This window comes from Apodemus sylvaticus, chromosome 2, assembly GCF_947179515.1.
Source record: "Apodemus sylvaticus chromosome 2, mApoSyl1.1, whole genome shotgun sequence".
NCBI classification, from domain to species: Eukaryota; Metazoa; Chordata; class Mammalia; order Rodentia; family Muridae; genus Apodemus; species Apodemus sylvaticus.
This window is the reverse complement of record NC_067473.1, coordinates 159,430,303-159,450,737: the sequence shown is the minus strand read 5'-3', so window position 1 is coordinate 159,450,737 and position 20,435 is coordinate 159,430,303. Positions and strand designations below refer to the sequence as shown.

The following is a 20,435-nucleotide window of genomic DNA, read 5'->3' as shown; positions in this document are numbered from 1 at the left end:
ATTAAATATACAAAAGAATCAATATTAAAAGCTACAAAGGAAAATGATCATGTAACTTATAAATTCCAACCTATTAGAATTATACTTTTCATCTTTACAGAGACTCTAAAACACAGAATGGCCTGGACAAATGTCATTGAGTTTCTAAGAGACCACAGATGGTAGTCAAGGCTCCTATACCCAGCATAACTTTCAATCAACATAGATGGAGAAAAGAAAATATTTCATGAGAAATATAAAAATAAAACTCCTTCCACAAATCCATCCTTACACAGTGTACAAGAACAAAAACTCTAATCCAAGGACATTAACTACATGCACAGAAATGCAGGAAATAAAACATTGCATAGTAGCAAAGCCAAAAAAATCATGAAAGTACACACACACACACACACACACACACACACACACACACAGAAACACACACACCCCATACACAAACCTACACACTATCACCACATATATCAAAACAAGTATTAACAATTGGTCACCAAATGCAGACACTATTGTGGATGCCATTAAGTTCATGCTGACAGGATCCTGATATAGCTGTTTCTTGATAGTCTCTGCTAGAGCCTGGTATGTACAGAGGTGGATACTCACAGCCATCCATTGAACAGATCATGGGGTCCCTAATAGAGGAGTTAGAGAAAGGACTGAAGGAGCTGAAGGGGTTTGCAACCCCTTAGGAAGAACAACAATAAAAACCAAGCATACTCACCAGAGCATTCAGGGACAAAACCATCCAGCAAAGAATATATGTGGAGGGACTCACTGCTCCAGCTGCATATGTAGCAGATGATGACATTGTCTGGCATCAATGAGGGAAAAGGCCCTTGGTCCAATGAATGCTTGATTGCCCAGTGTAGGAAAATGACAGGTCAGTGAGGTGGGAGTAGGTGGGTGGGTGGGGTAGCACACTCATAGAAGTATGGGGTGAGGAAATAGCATAGGACAGATATGGAGAGGAATCCAGGAAAGGGGGTAACATTTGAAATGTTAAATACATAAAATATCCAATAAAAAATAGGCGTTGATATTTGACCCAATATAGTAACCAGAAATAATATTTTCTAGTGTAACACTATTTCTTTTCCTTTCAGAAATACTCTAAAATTATATTGATGTTAAATAATTCAGAGTCTATTTCTTGCCTAAGAAACACTGAGCCCTTTGATGCCTCCTTCAAATGACTCTTCATGACTTAATGTTTTTTTCCACTTGTTAGTCTCAGCTTAGTGAGTGTATACACCCCACAGATGCTTTAGTGGACTTCACACTTTTTCTTAATTGTGTGTTTTCCTACTGAGAATCAGGATTTTCAGGTGCCAAGTGAGAGATTTCTGAGCCCTTAGAGACTCACAGTGACTCTGTGAAGGGGATATAATCTAGGGCTAAAAAGGTATAAAGCAGATTGGACTCCAGGGAACTGAGGGAATGTTTGGATACTGGTGGGCCTGAACCAGGACAAAACAGTGCTTCATAACCTTGATCCACATGGATCAACCAGACATCTTTACCAGTTTGTTGATGTGCTCCCAGGGATGAATAGTCCAAGATTCTCAACTGAACAGATATCTGGGTTTTATCAATTATGTATCAATGTTATGAAATTATTCATTGCTTTCTCTCTCCTGATTGTCCTCATTGAGTTCCAGGAACAAATTTCTTGTTTCTCCTTAAGTATACCTGCTTCTCCTGGCTACTATCAAGATGGGGATTTTGTTGTTGGAGGACTCTTTTGTCCTCAGAGTGACTGCTAGAGACAATAGAATTAAATTTGGCTTTAATGATACAATGGCTATACCAGAAGCTGTCATAGTGTAAGTGTTTGACTTCTCTCTTTAAAAAAAAATAGAGTTTCAGGATTTCATACATATAAACAAGATATATTGATCTGACTGTACTCTGCTGTTTCACTTGCAATGTCTCCTGCCTTCAACTTTTTGGGTACTCTCTGTCTGTCTGTCTGTCTTTCTTTCAGTCTCTCTCTAGTTTTAATGTATTGAGTCCATTTAGGCATGCCAGTACTGCAGGAGTATAGGGCAGAATCTAGAGTCTAGGCAAGCTACTAGACAAACCTCCTAATGAAACTGACTGTCCCTTCCTCAGTAGCCACCAACTGCCAATGGCTACTCAGCCATGACTCTGTGTGTCTCTCCCATACACATGCTGAATTCTCTTCAATATGTAAGAAGATTTTGAAAACACTTGGCTGTCAAAACCAATCTGTCCTTTTAGTTATGTAGTGTAGTGTATTGTGAAGATTTTAGTTTTCCTGTTTAAATTCACACTTAACATTATTTTTTTCAGTTGCTATTGGTGATCAAGCACTGTGTATTTTCCTGAGGTTTATCTTATTCTTCGAAGACTGCATGAAAACTAAGTTTTAATATTTGCTATTTCCCACATGCTTTACTCTTCCATTATATTTCTCAGACACAAATTGTACAATAAATATTGAAAAATGTACATTTGATAGTATGTGGTGGTGCAAAACTTTAATCCCAAAACTTGAGAAGCAGAAGGAGTGGATCTTTGTTAGCCTGAGTTTAACTTAGACTACATAAGGAGTTTAAATTAAACTTTGGTTGAATAAGGGAGATGCTGTCTCAAAAAAATTCAAAACCAAAATAATTGAGTTAATAACAAGTTGTACTACTCTAATATTGAGTAGACTGCCTGTTTCTTGGAATATCATGTACAATTTTTATATGAATTAAGTTCTTATAAATAAAAATGCAGAATTTGAGTGGTTGAATGGGAGGAGCTACATAGAGAAAAGAGAGGGAGGTAAAGAATGTAATTATATTTTATTTATTATATTAAATATCTAAATTCATATAAATAATTGTATTTTATAAATTAGTATAAAACACAATTATTTAAAATAATTAATATATATTATTAATAATATAAAAATAACACAAAAAAATGATCTTTCCAATTTTTCCTCCCAGGAAACTCACCAAAAATTATCAGCACATGTTGGCAATGGTTTTTGCTATAGAAAAAATCAACAAGGACCCAAATATTCTATTCAATATGTCCCTGGGATTCTATCTCTTCAATGTTGACTTTTCTGAAACAAAGGCCATGGAAAGTTCTATGGCTTTGCTCTCAGGAGAGAGCCCCCCAATTCCTAACTACAGCTGCAGGCCTGAGAAGACTGATAAGCTGGTTGCAGTGATAGGAGGCATTTCAATAGGAATATCAACTCAGATCTCCCAAGTTCTAAGTCTCTACAATGTCCCACAGGTACACAAAGCATCTTGCTTCCTAGGTTAAAGATAGTAAGATAGTAATAAATGCTAATTAATTAAGTTATTGATTATAGATGAGGTATGGGACTGCTTAATAATTTACTATTTTGTTATCAATTTTACCTCTTAAGTGTAATATTTTCTTAACATAAAATGTTAGTAAAATAAATTTAATTTGAAAATCTTTAACATTAAAAAATATAAGTAAAAGTAATGACAACCTGAATTCTTTCCACTCCAAGAAAATTTCTTTTGCTATTTACCATTTTTAATACTGTCTTTCTTTTGTATCCAAGTTTAGAGCATCACAAATCATGAGGGCTATAATAATTCTATGCACATACGTACACAGTAACTACTATGAATATATTTCTGATTATTTTACTGTAGTATCAGCTCAGATTGCCATATAACATTCATTTATACTTACTGGGTCAGACTTACTCTGGGTGGACATTTGGGCTGTTTGTAATTTTCTCCTGTTGATAAGAAAGTGTTTATTTTTGTCTTTGTTTAAAAGTCTTTCCATTGATCAGTAATTATTTCTTATTAACAATGCTAGAGAGGTAGCATTTATAAGACAATTACATCTTAATTAGTCATAAACTTGGAAAGGTTTACTTAGAAAGTTTGCAAATAACAGGGATCCAGTATTTAATGTTTCCTTCTATCCTCAGTGAAGTAACTTAAATCTTAGTAAAATGAATGAGGCTGCCATGCTGTTTCATATTTATTATCAATTTTTACCTATTTGTTTTTTGAACATATTTTTTTATTCAACATATTTTTTTATTTAAATTTCAAATGATTTCCCCTTTTCTGCCCCCCCCACTCCCCGAAAATCCCATACACCCTCTTCCCTCCCCCTGTTCTCCCACCCACCCCTATCCACTTCCCTGTTCTGGTTTTGCCTTATACTGCTACACTGAGTCTTTCCAGAACCAGGGGTTTATTTTAACACACATTCTCACTATGCAAATTTGTGCAGTCTTGAAATTCCTCTGCAGCCCAAGATAATATTAGGGAGATCTTCATGCCTTTGCTTGCCCAGGACTGGGATTTTAATCATACTCAATCATGCTTGACTAAATTTTTATTTTTATAAGATTTTATGACTAATTTTTTAAAAATATTTGTCATTTTATTTACTTACATTTCAAATATTGCCTCCTTTCTCAGTGATAGTTTCACTTCTTCCTTTCCAATTTGTATCCCTTTGACCTCCTTATGTTGTCTAATTGCTCTAGCTAGAACTTGAAGTAATTTATTGAAAAGATATGGAGACAGGGGAAGCCTTGTCTAGTCCCTGATTTTAGTGGGATAGTTTCAACCTTCTCTTCATTTAGTTTGATGTTGGTTACTGCTTTGCTGTATATTGCTACTACTATGTTTAGATATGGGCCTTAAGTTCCTGTTCTTTCCAAGACCTTTAGCATGAAAGGATGCTGAATTTTGTCAAAAGCCTTTTCAGCATCTAATGAAATGACCATGTGGTTTTTTTCTTTGAATTTTTTTATGTAGTAGATTGCATTGATGGGTTTCCATATATTGAACCATCCCTGCATCCCTGGGATGAAGCCTACTTGATCATGGTGAATGATCATTTTAATGTGTTCTTGAATTCAGTTGGCAAGAATTTTATTGAGTATTTTTGCATCAATATTCATGAGGGAAATTGGAGTTCTCTTTTGTTGATGGCTATTTCGGTGATTTTGGTATCAGCGTGCTTGTGGCTTCAATGAGTTGGTTAGTGTTCTTTCTGCTTCTATTTTCCTAGACTTTTTCGAAAATATTTATGAGGTAGAGTTTTAGGATCTGGCATTAAGATAATCATGCCAGCTTATAGTAAAGACTATGTATCTGTATTTTTTTTTTATTGCTTTCTCTTGTCTTATTCATGAAGCTCTGTATTCAGTGGGAATAGAGAAGACAGACACCCTTTTTTTTATTCTTGATTTTATAAGAAATGCTTGAAGTTCCCCCCATTCAGTATGATGTATAGATGATTAGCTTTGGGTTCATTATTCTTCGCTTTTCTTTGTTGAGAATTTTTCCTTCTTTTTTGAGTGTCTTCAGATGTTTTAGTTTGAAGAATGTTGTATTTTTATCAGAACCTTTTTCATCTAATTATTTGATTGTGGGATTTCTGTGCTTGAGTTCATTTACTCCAGTTCCTTGGGATCAGACACCCTCTTTTCAACTCTGTGGGGACTGGACAAGGGATAGGCAAAACATATGCGCGTGCGCACACATACACACACACACAAACACACACACACACACACACACACACACACACACACACAGACACACACTGAATTAAGATCAAGAAAAAAATATCAAGGCATAGTGATACATATGTTTTTCCCCAGCACTTGGGAAGAAGATATACATGGATCTCTATAAATATGTATCCAGCCTAGTCTACATAGTGAGTTCTAGGACAGCCAAAGCTTCATAGGAGTCAATGTGTAATATTTGGAAATCATCTACATTTTCTTCATAGATTTTTCTCAGTTTATTCCCTGCTACATAGCAAACAATGCCAGTGTGGAGACTGCTTGCTTTAAAGCTCATCAGTGTAGTTTTAAAAGGAGAAAAAACATTTTAGTGAGTATCTTCGTCTAGCCTGGAACTCACTATGTAGACCAAGCTGGCCTTAAACTCACAGATACCTTCCTGCCTCTGCCTGCCAAGTGTTGGGATTGAAAGCATTTATTATGAAGAAAGAAAATGCCTAGAAACTTTAAATACTGCTTTAAATATCTAATACAAAGAATAAAATGAAAATATCATAAAAATACCTAAAATTATGAAAGAAGATACAGAATTATGTCTGTTATTAAATTTTATAAATATTCATCTGGAAAATCCGATATAAACTGTAATAAGAAAATCAACAATGGGATGCAAATTGTAAAAGAAGTCAAATATCACTATTTCCACATGTTATGATAGCATAAGATGGGGTCTTCAAATATTCTCTGAGGGAACAGATAAACAGTTCCAGCAAAGTGGGTGGAAAAAAGTTAGGTCTAAGAAATAGCTGGCCTTTTTATATATATATATATATATATATACAAATGATAAATTGGTTGAGAATAAATCTGGAATACAACACAATTTGTAATAGTCAAAAATAACATAAAATATCTTCTGTAACTCTAACCAAGCAAGTGAAAAATATGTATGACAAGAACTTCCAAAACCTTCAGAAAAAAATCAGAGAATATATCAGTAGAAAGATCTCTTGTGCATCTGTATAGGTTGGATAACATAGTGGAAATGACAATCTTACCAAAGCCATCTAATGGTTCAGTACAACTCCTATTAAAATTCCAATACAATTTTCTATAGAACTTTAAGGAGGAATCCTCAATTTCTTATGCAAAAGCAATGCAAGGAAAGAGACAAAGAAAAAAAAAACAAAAACTCACTAAATATGAAGCAATCCTGAGGAAGAAAAAATTTTCACGAGAAATTACAAACTGTCATCTCAAGTTGTACTACAGAACCACAGTGGTATTGTTATGGAAAAATACACCTTGATCAATAGAATTGAATAAAAGTTCAAGAAATAAACCCACAGGTCGCCTGCCACCATCTTGGCTACAGGAGCTCAGCCAGGGAAGCTCCTGACCTGCAGGGAGTCCTGAGGTTAGAAGGAGCCCTCCTGTTCTGAAGTTGCCAGCTACCATCTTGGCACAGACAGCTCAATCAGGTATGCAGATGGCACCAGAGTGAAGGATTGCCCAGGACACATCCTGCTTGGGTTGCTTCCCCACCAGGGAGCAGGGCAGCTCTACAGCTGCCTGGGCACATATCCTGCAGGGAGCATCTGACCTGCAGGAAGTCCTGTGGTTAGATGGAGCCCTGTGGTCCAAGGACACTAGCCACCATCTTGGCTCCAGGATCTCAGGCAGGGAAGCACCTGACCTGCAGAGACTCCTGTGGTTAGACAGAGCCCTGCATTCTGTGGTCTCCAGCTACCATCTTGGTGCAGGCAGCACAACCAGACCCACAGGAGGTTCAAACACCAGCCAGTGACAACAAGACTAACACCAGAAATAACCAGATGGCAAAAGGCAAATGCAAAAATGTTACTAACAGAAATCAAGACAATATGGTAGCATCTGAACCCAATTCTTCAACAACAGCAAGTCCTAGATACCCCAACACACCAGAAAAACAAGATTTGGATTTAAAATCACTCATCATGATGATGTTAGAGGAACACAAGGAGAACATAAATAAATCTCTTAAAAAATACAGAGGAACATGAATAAGTTAGAAGCCCTTACAATGGAAACACAAAAATCACTTAAGGAAATTCAGAAAAATATGGGTCAACAGCCAGAAGCCAATATAGAGGAAATGCAAAAGTCACTTAAAGAAATTCAGGAGAAATTGAGTCAACAGGCAGTTTTCCCCTTTCATGAAAGGGGAAACACTAAAATATATTAAGAATTACAGGGAAACACAAACAAATGAAGGAACTGAGCAAAACTATGCAGGATCTAAAAACAGAAGTCAAAACAACTAAGAAATCACAAAGGGAGACAACTTTGGAGATAGAAAACCTTGGGAAGAAATCAGGGGCCATAGACACAAATATTAACAACAGAATACAAGAGATGGAAAAATCTCAGATGTGGAAGATACCATAGAAACCACTGAGTCAACTGTGAAAGAAAATACAAAAAGCAAAAAGCTTGTAACCCAAAACATTCCAGAAAATCCAGGACACAGTGAGAAGGCTAAACATAAGGATTATAGGTATAGATGAGAGTGAAGATTTACAAATAATAGGGCCAGCAACTATCCTGAACAAAATTATGGAAGAAAACTTCCCCAACCTAAAGAGAGAGTTGCCCATGAACATATAAGTAGCTTACAGACTAGAAGATTAATGGAACAACTGAAAACCCTGGAACAAGAAGAAGCTAATTCACCCAGGAGGAGGAGAAGACAGGAAATCATCAAGCTCAGGGCTGAAATCAATCAAGTAGAAACCAATAGAACCATACAAAGAATCAACAAGTCAAAAAGCTGGTTCTTTGAAAAAATCAACAAGATAGATAAACCCTTAGCCAGACTAACAAAAGGGCACAGAGAAAGTATCCAAATTAACAAAATTAGGAATGAAAACGGAGATATTACAACAGAAACCAAGGAAATTCAAAAAATCAACAGATCCTACTACAAAAAAACTGTACTCAACACAACTGGAGAATCTGGAGGAAATGGACATTTTCTTAGACAGATACTAATTACCAAAATTAAACCAGGATCAAATAGACCATCTAAACAGACCCATAACCACTAAAAAAATAGAAGGGGTCATAGATACGCTTCCAACCAAAAAAAGCACAGGACCAGATGGTTTCAGTGCAGAATTCTATCAGACCTTCAAAGAAGACTTAACACCAATACTCTTCAAACTTTTCCACCAAATAGAAACAGAAGGAACACTACCTAACCCCTTCTTCGAAGCCACTATTACGCTGATACCAAAACCACACAAAGATCCAACTAAGAAAGAGAATTTCAGGCCAATTTCCCTTATGAATATCGATGTAAAAATACTAAATAAAATTCTTGTCCACCGAATCCAAGAACACATCAAAACGATCATCCACCATGATCAAGTAGGCTTAATCCCAGGGATGCAGGGATGGTTCAATATAAGGAAATCCATAAATGCTATCCACTACATAAACAAACTCAAAGAAAAAAAACCACATGATCATTTCATTAGATGCTGAAAAAGCATTTGACAAAATTCAGCATCCTTTCATGCAAAAAGTCTTGGAAAGGACAGGAATTCAAGGCCCATACCTAAACATAGTAAAAGCAATATACAGCAAAACGGTACCCAGCATCAAACTAAATGGAGAGAAACTTGAAGCAATCCCACTAAAATCAGGGACTAGACAAGGCTGCCCCCTCTCTCCATATCTTTTCAATATAGTTCTTGAAGTCCTAGCTAGAGCAATTAGACAACAGAAGGAAGTCAAAGGGATATAAATTTGAAAGGAAGAAGTCAAACTATCACTATTTGAAGATGATATGCTCGTATACTTAAGTGACCCTAAAAACTCTACTAGAGAACTCCTACAGCTGATAAACAACTTCAGCAAAGTGGCTGGCTACAAAATCAGTGCAAGAAAATCAGTAGCCTTTATATATTCAAAGGATAAGCAGACTGAGAAAGAAATTAGGGAAATGACCCCCTTCACAATAGCTACAAACAGCATAAAGTATCTTGGGGTGACTCTAACCAAACAAGTGAAAGACCTATATGACAAGAACTTCAGATCTCTGAAAAAGGAAATCGAAGAAGATCTCAGAAAATGGAAACATCTTCCATGCTCGTGGATTGGCAGGATTAATATAGTAAAAATGGCCATCTTGCCAAAGGCAATCTACAGATTCGATGCTATTCCCATAAAAATCCCAACCCAGTTCTTCATAGAGCTAGAAAGAGCAATTCTCACATTCATCTGGAATAACAAAAAACCCAGGATAGCTAAAACTATTCTCAACAGTTAAAGAACTTCAGGAGGATTCAATATCCCAGACTTTAAACTCTACTACAGAGCAATAGTGATAAAAACTGCATGGTATTGGTACAATATCAGGCAAGCAGATCAGCCGAATAGGATTGAAGACCCAGAAATGAACCAACACACTTATGGTCACTTGGTCTTCGACAAAAGAGCTGAAAGCATTCAGTGGAAAAAAGATAGTCTTTTGAACAAATGGTGCTGGTTCAATAGGAGGTCAGCATGCAGAAGAATGCGCATCAATCCATTCTTATCTCCTTGTACCAAGCTCAACTCCCAATGGATCAAGGACCTCCACATAAAACCTGACACACTGAAACTAATTGAGAAGAAACTGGGGAAGACCCTGGAGGACATGGGCAGACGGGAAAAGTTCCTGTATAGAACACCAATAGCTTATGCTCTAAGATCAAGAATTGACAAATGGGACCTCATAAAACTACAAAGTTTCTGTAAGGCAAAGGACACTGTCAAAAGGACAAAATGTCAACCAACAGACTGGGAAAGGATCTTCACCAACCCTAAATCTGACAGAGGGCTAATATCTAATATATACAAAGAACTCAAGAAAGTAGAACCCAGAGAACCAAATAACCCCATTAAAAAGTGGGGTACGGAGCTAAACAAAGAATTTTCCCATGAAGAACTTCGGAGAGCTGAGAAACACCTTAAGAAATGTTCAACATCATTAATCATTAGGGAAATGCAAATCAAAACAACCCTGAGATTTCACTTCACACCAGTCAGAATGGCTAAGGTCATAAACTCAGGAGACAGCAGGTGTTGGCTAGGATGTGGAGAAAGAAGAACAGTCCTCCACTGCTGGTGGGATTGTAAGATGGTGCAACCACTTTGGAAATCAGTCTGGCGGTTCCTCAGAAAACTGGGCATGTCACTTCCTGAGGACCCTGTTATACCACTACTGGGCATATATCCAGAGGATTCTTCAGCATGCAATAAGGACACATGCTCAACTATGTTCATAAGAGCCCTATTTGTATTAGCCAGAAGATGGAAAGAACGTAGGTGTCCTTCGACGGAGGAATGGATACAAAAAATGTGGTATATTTACACAATGGAGTACTATTCAGACATTAGAAACAAATGAATTCATGAAATTCCTAGACAAATGGATGGAGCTGGAGAACATCATACTAAGTGAGGTAACCCAGTCTCAAAAGATCAATCATGGTATGCACTCACTGATAAGTGGATATTAGCCTAGAAACTTTGAATACCCAGGACATAATCCACAAATTAAATGATGTCCAAAAAGAACGGAGGAGTGCCCCCTGGTTCTGGAAAGACTCAGTGCAAGAGTATAGGGGAATTCCACAACAGGGAAGTGGGAAGGGGTGGATGGAAGAATAGGGGGATGGGACTTGTGGGGAGTGGGGACCCAGAAAAGGGGAAATTATTTGTAATGTAAATAAAAAATGAAGCCTACATAACTCCAAACAGCATGGACCAGAACAGACAACAGAAATGCCTCCTGTCACATAATAATCAAAACCCCAAATGTACTAAACAAAGAAAGAATATGAAGAGAAGTAAGATAAAAAGGCCAAGTAACACATAAAGTAAGATTGATTGGAATTATACCAGACTTCTCACCAGAGACCATGAAAGCTAGAAGATCCTGGGCAGATCTCATGCAGACTCTAAGAGAACACAAATACCAGCCAAGATTACTATACCCAGCAAAACTCTCAATCACCATAAATAAAGAAAACAAGATATTCCATGATAAAACCAAATTTACACAACATCTTTCCAAAAACCCAGTCCTCCAAAGGATAAAAGTTGGAGAACACCAATACAAGGAGGAAAACTACACTCTGGAAAAAGCAAGATAGTAAACTTTCATCAAGCCAAAAGAAGATGACCACTCAAATATAAAAAGAACATAGAAGAACAGGAAGTAATTATCACTATATTTTAATATCTCTTAACATCATTGAACTCAATTCCCCCCCAAAAAAGACGTAGACTAACAGACTGGACACATAAACAGAACCCTACATTTTGCTGCTTACATGAAACACACCTCAGGGCCAAAGACAAACACTACCTCAGAGTAAAAGGCTGGAAAACAATTTTACAAGCCAATGGTCTCAGGAAACAAGCCAGAGTAGTCATTCTAATATTAGATAAAATTGACTTTCAACCTAACGTCATCAAAAGAGACAGGGAAGGACATTTCCTACTGGTCAAAGGAAAAATCCACCAAGAAGAACTCCCATTCTGAACATCTATGATCCAAATGCAAGGGTACCCTCATTTGTCAAAGGAACTTTACTAAAGCTCAAAGCACACATTGCTTCTACCACAATAATTGTGGGTGACTTCAATGCTCCACTCTCTCCAAAGGACAGATCAAGAAAAGAGAAACTAAACAGGGACACAGTGAAACTAATTGAAGCATTGGACCAATTGGCTTTAACATATATATATATATATATATATAATTTCAACCTAAAGCAAAAGAATATACCTTTTTCTCAGCACCTCATGGTACCTTCCCCAAAATCGACCATATAATTGGTCACAAGACATACCTCAACAAATATAAAAGGATCAAAATAATCCCATGTCTCCTATCAGATTCACTATGGAATAAGAGTAGTCTTCAATAGCAACAAAAACATCAGAAAGCCCACATACCCATGGAGGCTGACCAACACTGTACTTAATGATAACTTGACCAAAGAAGAAATAAAGAAATAAATCAAAAACTTTTTAGAATTTAATGAAAATGAAGGTACAACATAACCAAATTTATTGGACACAATGAAAGCAGTGCTAAGAGGAAAACTTATAGCTCTGAGTGCCTACAAAAAAAAAAAAAAAAAAAAAACCGGAGAGAGCATACAGTAGCAGCCCTGGAACAAAAAGAAGCTAGTTCACCCAGGAGGAGTAGAAGACAGGAAATCATCAAACTCAGGGCTGAAATCAATCAAGTGGAAGCAAAAAGAACCATACAAAGAATCAACAAAACCAGGAGCTGGTTCATTGAGAAAATCAACAAGATAGATAAACCCTTAGCCAGACTAACCAAAGGGCACAAAGACAGCATCCAAATTAATAAAATTAGAAATTAAAAGGAAGATAATAACAACAGAAAATGAGGAAATTAAAAAAAGCATCAGATCCTACCTCAAAAGTATATACTCAACACAACTGGTAAATATGGAGGAAATACTTAATTTCCTAGACAGATACCAAATACCAAAATTAAATCAGGATCAAATAGATCAACTAAAAGCAGTTCCATAACCCCTAAAGAAATAAGAGGGTTTTATGTGCAGAATTCTATCAGACCTTCAAAGAAGATATTGCACCAATACTCTTCAAATTATTCCACAAAATAGAAACAGAAAGAACATTACCCAACTTGTTCTATGAAGCCACAATTAAGTTCATCTCAAAACCACACAAAGATCCAACAAAGAAGGAAAACTACAGGCCAATATCCCTTATGAATATCAATGCAAAAATACTCAATAAAATTCTTGCCATTCAAATCCAAGAACACATCAAAACGGTTATTCACTATGAGCAAGTAGGCTTCATCCCAGGGATGCAGGGATGGTTCAATATATGGAAATCCATCAATGTGATCCACTACATAAACAAACTCAAAGAAAAAAATACATGGTCAGTTCATTAGATGCTGAAAAAGCATTTGACAAAATTCAGCATCCTTTCATGCTAAAAGTCTTGGAAAGGACAGAAATTCAAGGCCCATATCTAAACATAGTAAAAGCAATATACAGCAAACAGGTAGCCAACATCAAACTAAATGGAGAGAAACTTGAAGCAATCCCACTAAAATCAGGGACTAGACAAGGCTGCCCCCTCTTTCCATATCTTTTTAATAGAGTATTTGAAGTTCTAGCTACAGCAATTTGACAACATAAGGAGCTTAAAGGGATACAAATTGGAAAGGAAGAAGTCAAACCATCACTATTTGCAGATGATATGATAGTATACTTACGCAACCCAAAAAACTGCACCAGAGAACTCCTACAGTTGATAAGTTCAGCAAAGTGGCTGGTTATAAAATCAAGTCAAGCAAATAAGTAGCCTTCCTATACTCAAAGGATAAGCAGGCTAAGAAAGAAATTAGGGAAATGACACCCTTCACAATAGCCACAAACAATATAAAGTATTTTGGGGTGACTCTAACAAAGCAAGTGAAAGATCGGAATGATCTTCATGTCTGTGAAGATGGAAATTGAAGACCCAGAAAATGGACAAATCTTCCACTCTCGTGGCAGGAGATTGGCAGGATTAATATAGTAAAAATGGCCATCTTTTTTTTTTTTGCCAATCTACAGATCTACAGATTCAATGCATCCCCATCAAAATCCCAACTAATTTCTTCATCAAGTTAAAAAGAGCAATTCCCAAATTCATCTGGAATAACAAAAAACCAAGGATAGCAAAAACTATTCTCAACAATACAAGAACTTCCCAGGGAATCAGGATACAGGACCTCAAGCAGTACTATAGAGCAATATTGTTAAAAACTGTATGGTATTGGTACAGTGACAGGCCGGTAGATCATTGGCATAGAATTGAAGACCCAGAAATGAACCCACACACCTATGGTCACTTGATCTTTGACAAAGGACCTGAAACTTTCCAGTGGAAAAAAGATAGCCTTTTCAACAGATGGTGCTGGCTCAATTGGATGTCAGCTTGCAGAAGAATGCAAATTGATCCATTCTTATCTCCTTGTACTAAGCTAAACTCCAAGTGGATCAAGGACCTCCACATAAAATAAGATATACTGAAACTAATAGAAAAGAAACTGGGGAAGACCCTCGGGGACATGGGCACAGGGGGAAAGTTCCTGAATAGAACACCAAGAGTTATGCTCTAAGATTAAGAATTGACAAATGGGACCTCATAAAATTACAAAGTTTCTGTAAGGTGAATAACACTGTCAAGTAGACAAATCGGCAACCAACAAATTGGGAAAGGATAATCACCAACCCTACATCTGACAGAGGGCTAATATCCAATATGTACAAAGAACTGAAGAAGTTAGATGCCAGAGAACCAAATAACCCTATTAAATATGGGGTACAGAGCTAAACAAAGAATTTTCACATGAAGAACTTCAAATGGATGAGAAGTACCTTAAAAAATGTTCAACATCATTAGTCATTAGGGAAATGCAAATCAAAACAACCCAGAGATTTCACCTTACACCAGTTAGAATGGCTAAGATTAAAAATTCAGGAGACAGCTGGGCGGCGGCGGTGGCAGCAGTACAGCAGTGGCTGGTCCAGCTGAAGGGCCATCAGCAGTGGAACCAAGGCGACACAGGGTCCAGTTAAGCCCTGTGCCCACAACCACTGACCTTCACTGACCAGCCGGGCTGCAAACAGCTGCGGTTATGCAGCGCCTTTCGGTGCACGGAAGCCACTTCAGAACTCGGCCTCTCCATCTTGATTTCGAAATCCAGTGACATCAGACAGTCTGAGGTACACAAACATAATCCGAGGCCAACACCGCGGGGGTTCTGAGCCCGACGGGTGTTGGCCTGCACCCAGGCCCTTGGCTGTTCGGGGGGGCCATCGGGGCGCCAACCCAGCCAGGAGGTTTTTTGCCCGGGCCTGCACGCTCGCCACCATTTTGCCTGCAGGACAACAGAGAGCTCTGGCGGGCTGAGCCATAACGGGCATAGCCTGAGGCTAACAAAGCGGGGGTCTAGGCCCCAAAAGGCACAGGACTGACCCCAAGATCTGGGCGGCTTGGTGGGTCATCTGTGAGTCAATCCGCCCAGGAGGTTGTTAGCACAGCAGACTCTCCCGGCACTTTCGGGGAGCACGAGCGCACACGCCCTCCATCCTGGTCACCTGGCGGACCCAATTAACAGTCATAGCCCTAGGGGAACTTGGCTCGGACCTTGGCCTCCCAGGCTTTTGCCTGGACTTAGGGCCTGGGCAGCCAGGCTAACCTTGTGTGTGCCAGCCCGGCTGGGGGATCGGCTGCCCAGCAGAGTGATCGGAACACAGGGGAGGTCCCGGCAGCATACACCGTCGGCGCTCCCTGGGGGTGCACACGGGCTCCATCTGGTCCACAGACACATTCTGGGGCAAGGCCTCAGGCCGGAGCCCTCAGCTCAACTCTCTCTGCTTCCGGATCCAGATCAGGCTGGGCAGCAGCACCACATCGCCAGGTCCAAGCGGCCAGCTGGGAGAAGTCAGTGTGCTCCAGTGAATCCAGCGGGCCCCAGCGGGAGCCTTCGGGTGCCTGCTTCGGGATCTGAACAGCCTGGGCAACAGCACCCTGTCTACAGGCAGTGCAGGGGGTAAGCTGTGCACCAGAGGCCAACTGGGAAGGGGCAGCTTGCACTGGTGAGTCCAGCACTGACAAGACCAAGTAACACCAGTGAGAACTAGATGGCAAAAGGCAAACGCAGGAACATCTCTAACAGAAATCAAGGCAATATGGCAACATCTGAACCCAATTCTCCTGTACCAGCATGTCCTGGATACCCCAACACACCAGTAAAACAAGATTTGGATTTAAAATCACTGGTCATGATGCTGGTACAGGAACACATGAAGGACATACTTAAAGAAATTCAGGAGAAAATGGATCAAAAGTTAGAAGCCCTTGCAAGGGAAACACAAAAATCATTGAAAGAAATCCAGGAGAATACAAAAGCCAACAATGAGGAAATGCAAAAAACACTTAAAGAAATACGGGAGAACTTTGGTCAACAGGCTGAGGTCATGAAAGAGGAAACACAAAAATCTCTTAAAGAATTATAGGAAAGCCCAAACAAGCAAGTGAAGGAGCTAAGCAAAACCATCTAGGATCTAAAATCAGAAGTAGAAACAACTAAGAAAACACAAAGGGAGACAACTTTGGAGATAGAAAGCCTTGGGAAGAAATCAGGGGACAGAGATGCAAATATCAACAACAGAATACAAGAGATAGAAGAAAGAATCTCAGATGCTGAAGATTCCATAGAAACCATGGACTCAACAGTTAAAGAAAATGCAAAATGCAAAAAGCTTGTAACCCAAAATATCCAGGAAATCCAGGACACAATAAGAAGACCAAACCTAAGGATTATAGGCATAGATGAGAGTGAAGATTTACAACTTAAAGGGCCAGCAAATATCTTCAATAAAATTATGGAAGAAAACTTCCCTAACCTAAAGAGAGAGATGCCCATGAATATACAAGAAGCCTACAGAACTCCAAACAGACTGGACCAGAACAGAAATACTTCCCGTCACATAATAATCAAAACACCAAATGTTCTAAACAAAGAAAGAATATTAAAGGCAGTAAGAGAAAAAGGCCAAGTAATATATAAAGGAAGACCTATCAGAATCACAGCAGACTTTTCACCTGAGACTATGAAGGCTAGAAGGTCCTGGGCAGATCTCATGCAGACTCTAAGAGAACACAAATGCCAACCAAAACTACTATATCCAGCAAAACTCTCAATCACCGTAGATGGAGAAACTAAGATATTTCATGACAAAACCAAGTTTACCCAATATCTATCCACAAACCCAGCCCTACAAAGGATAATAGGAGGACAACACCAATACAAGGAGGGAAACTTCACCCTGGAAAAAGCAAGATAGTAACCTTTCATCAAACACAAAAGAAGTTAAGCAATCAAATTTAAAAAATAACGTCAAAAATGATAGGAAGTAACAATCACTATTCCTTAATATCTCTTATCATCAATGGACTTAATGCCCCAATAAAAAGACACAGACTAACTGAATGGATACGTAAACAGGACCCTACATTTTGCTGCTTACAGGAAACACACCTCAGGGTCAAAGACAAACACTACCTTAGAGTAAAAGGCTGGAAGACAATTTTACAAGCAAATGGTCTCAGGAAACAAGCTGGAGTAGCTATTTTAATATCAGATAAAATTGACTTTCAACCCAAAGTCATCAAAAGAGTCTCTGAGGGACACTTCTTGCTGGTCAAAGCAAAAATACAACAAGAAGAACTCTCAATCCTGAACATCTATGCTCCAAATGCAAGGGCACCCTCTTTCGTAAAAGAAACTTTATTAAAGCTCAAAGCACACATTGCACCTAACACAATAATTGTGGGTGACTTCAACACTGCACTTTCCTCAATGGACCGATCAGGAAAACAGAAACTAAACAGGGACACAATGAAACTAATTGAAGCTTTGGACCAATTAGATTTAACAGATGTATATATATATATATATATATATATAACATTCTATCCTAAAACAAAAGAATATACCTTTTTCTCAGCACCTCATGGTACCTTCTCCAAAATCGACCTTATAATTGGTCACAAGACAGACCTCAACAAATATAAGAAGATCAAACTAATCCCATGCATCCTATCTGATCACTATGGAGTAAAAGTGGTCTTCAATAGCAACAGAAACAACAGAAAACCCACATACATGTGGAAACTGAACAATACTCTACTCAATGATACATTGGTCAAGGAAGAAATAAAGAAAGAAATTAAAGACTTTTCAGAACACAATGAAAATGAAAACACAGCATACCCAAATCTATGGGACACACGGAAAGCAGTGCTAAGAGGAAAACTCATATCCCTGAGTGCCTCCAAAAAGAAAATGGAGAGAGCATACATTACCAGCATAATGACACACCTGAAAGCCCTGGAACAAAAAGAAGCTATTTTACCCAGGAGGAGTAGAATGCAGGAAATCATCAAACTCAGGGCCGAAATCAATCAAGTAGAAACAAAGAGAACCATACAAAAAATCAACAAAACCAGGAGCTGGTTCTTTGAGAAAATCAACAAGATAGATAAACCCTTAGCCAGACTGACCAAAGGGCACAGAGAAAGTATCCAAATTAACAAACTTAGAAATGAAAAGGGAGATATAACAACGGAAACTGAGGAAATCCAAAAAAATCATCAGATCCTACTACAAGAGCCTGTACTCAACACAACTGGAGAATCTGGAGAAAATGGACAATTTCCTTGACAGATACCAAATACCAAAATTGAATCAGGACCAACTAGACCATCTAAACAGTACCATTCCCATAATGCCTAAAGAAATAGAAGGAGTCATAGAAAGTCTTCCAACCAAAAAAAAGCACAGGACCAGATGGTTTCAGTGCAGAATTCTATCAGACCTTCAAAGAAGAGTTAACACCAATACTCTTCAAACTATTCCACAAAATAGAAACAGAAGGAACACTACCCAATTCCTTCTACGAAGCCACAATTACGCTGATACCAAAGCCACACAAAGATCCAACAAAGAAAGAGAACTTCAGACCAATTTCCCTTATGAACATCGATGCAAAAATACTCAATAAAATTCTTGCCAACCGAATCCAAGAACACATCAAAACGATCATCCACCATGATCAAGTAGGCTTTATCCCGGGAATGCAGGGTTGGTCCAATATACGGAAATCCATCAATACAATCCACTACATAAACAAACTCAAAGAACAAAACCACATGGTCATTTCATTGGATGCTGAAAAAGCATTTGACAAAATTCAGCATCCTTTCATGCTTAAAGTCTTGGAGAGAACAGGAATTCAAGGCCCATACCTAAACATAGTAAAAGCAATATACAGCAAACCGGTAGCCAGTATCAAACTAAATGGAGAGAAACTTGAAGCAATCCCACTGAAATCAGGGACCAGACAAGGCTGCCCCCTTTCTCCTTATCTTTTCAATATTGTACTTGAGGTACTAGCTCGGGCAATTCGACAACATAAGGAGGTCAAAGGGATACAAATTGGAAAGGAAGAAGTCAAACTATCATTATTTGCAGACGACATGATAGTCTACCTAAGTGACCCAAAAAATTCCACTAGAGAGCTCCTTCAGCTGATAAACAACTTCAGCAAAGTTGCAGGTTATAAAATCAACTCAAGCAAATCAGTGGCCTTCCTATACTCAAAGGATAAGCAGGCTGAGAAAGAAATTAGGGAAATGACTCCCTTCACAATAGCCACAAACAGTATAAAGTATCTTGGGGTGACTCTTACCAAACATGTGAAAGATCTGTATGACAAGAACTTCAAGACTCTGAAGAAGGAAATGGAAGAAGACCTCAAAAAATGGGAAAACCTCCCATGCTCATGGATCGGTAGAATCAATATAGTTAAAATGGCCATTTTGCCAAAAGCAATATACAGATTCAATGCAATACCCATCAAAATCCCAACTCAATTCTTCACAGAGTTAGAAAGAGCAATTATCAAATTCATCTGGAACAACAAAAAAACCAGGATAGCTAAAACTATTCTCAGCAACAAAAGAAAATCTGGGGGAATCAGTATCCCTGACCTCAAGCAATACTACAGAGCAATAGTGTTAAAAACTGCATGGTATTGGTACAGTGACAGGCAGGAGGATCAATGGAACAGGACTGAAGATCCAGAAATGAACCCACATACCTATGGCCACTTGATCCTCGACACGGGGCTGAAAACATCCAATGGAAATATGATAGCCTTTTCAACAAATGGTGCTGGTTCAACTGGAGGTCAGCATGCAGAAGAATGCGAATTGATCTTTCCTTGTCTCCTTGTACTAAGCTCAAATCCAAATGGATCAAGGACCT

General features: G+C 38.4%; 1 pseudogene; it reads left to right on the top strand.

Moving 5' to 3' along the window:
• The first annotated feature begins 1,607 nt into the window (after positions 1–1,607).
• LOC127678106 (vomeronasal type-2 receptor 26-like) overlaps positions 1,608–20,435 on the top strand; it is an 87,444-nt pseudogene continuing 68,616 nt past the window's right edge.